Below are 1034 nucleotides of genomic sequence, written 5' to 3'. Positions count from 1 at the left end.
TTGGGCTGGGGATCTTACCTCCCCTGCCGTCCGGGCTGGCCCGTCCTCGGATCTCCCCCGTTCGCCCCCACTCACTCAGGTATCTTTGAGGTTCTATTCCCTCTGGAGTTCGTATTTTCTCCTCCCGCTCTCTCAGTTGAACGTAATATCCTTCTCAGTTCGAAAAACGGTGCGGAGGGAGTTTACAAAGCTCCCTTCCTCTCCGCCATCTTGGCTCCACCCCCCTGTACTTGACAATCTTGAAGTACAATGCTGAATCTTGACAGCAGATGTCCTTGGTCTTGGTTTCTAAAATTAGTGGAAGTTCAGTTTTAAAGCTACAGTAATCAAAACAGTTTAATATTATTGTAAAGAGAGAAATTTATCAGTGCAACAGAATAGCGTCTCAAAATGTACCACAAATACTGAATAATGAGTGTGGAAAAGATGAAATTTGATTTCTCCCTTATAACTTCCATTGCACAGTTTACAAAAGTGCAGACAGTTTATTGGAGAACAGAGCTTTTTCAACAAATGGTCTTGAACAATTGGATAACCATATAGCAAAGCAGTGAAATTCTTAACTTGCACTGTATCCAAAATTAACTCAAAATGAATCATAGTCATAAATGTGAAACCTAAATCCAAAAACTTACAGAAGAAAACATGAAAGAAAACCTTTGTGATTTTGGTCAGACAAGGAATTTTAGAGAAAACTACAAAAGCATGATTCAGTAAAGAAAAACATAATAAACTGGACTTCATAAAAATGTGAACCTCGGATGTTTGAAAGACAGATTGAAAAGATATGCTACAAACTGGGAAAGCATTCTTTGCAACCTACATCTGGCTTAGGTCTTACTTTCTAAATTATTATAAAGAGCTTTCAAAACTCAGTAAACTTATGAAAGAGATCGAAGAAGACACCAAGAAATGGAAAAATATTCCCTGTTCATGGATCGGAAGAATAAACATTGTGAAAATGTCATTACTACCCAAAGCAATCTACACATTCAATGAAATCCCCATCAAAATTGCACCAATATTCTTCTCCA

The 1034-nt window shown here is 37.9% G+C and overlaps 1 protein-coding gene across 3 annotated transcripts in view; it reads right to left on the bottom strand.

Moving 5' to 3' along the window:
• HERC2 (HECT and RLD domain containing E3 ubiquitin protein ligase 2) overlaps positions 1-1034 on the bottom strand; it is a 295601-nt gene that overhangs the window by 20693 nt on the left and 273874 nt on the right. The window lies entirely within an intron of this gene.

Source organism: Suricata suricatta, chromosome 9, assembly GCF_006229205.1.
Source record: "Suricata suricatta isolate VVHF042 chromosome 9, meerkat_22Aug2017_6uvM2_HiC, whole genome shotgun sequence".
NCBI classification, from domain to species: domain Eukaryota; kingdom Metazoa; phylum Chordata; class Mammalia; order Carnivora; family Herpestidae; genus Suricata; species Suricata suricatta.
Note: the sequence above shows the minus strand (reverse complement) of the source record. Positions and strands in the feature narration are given on the sequence as shown.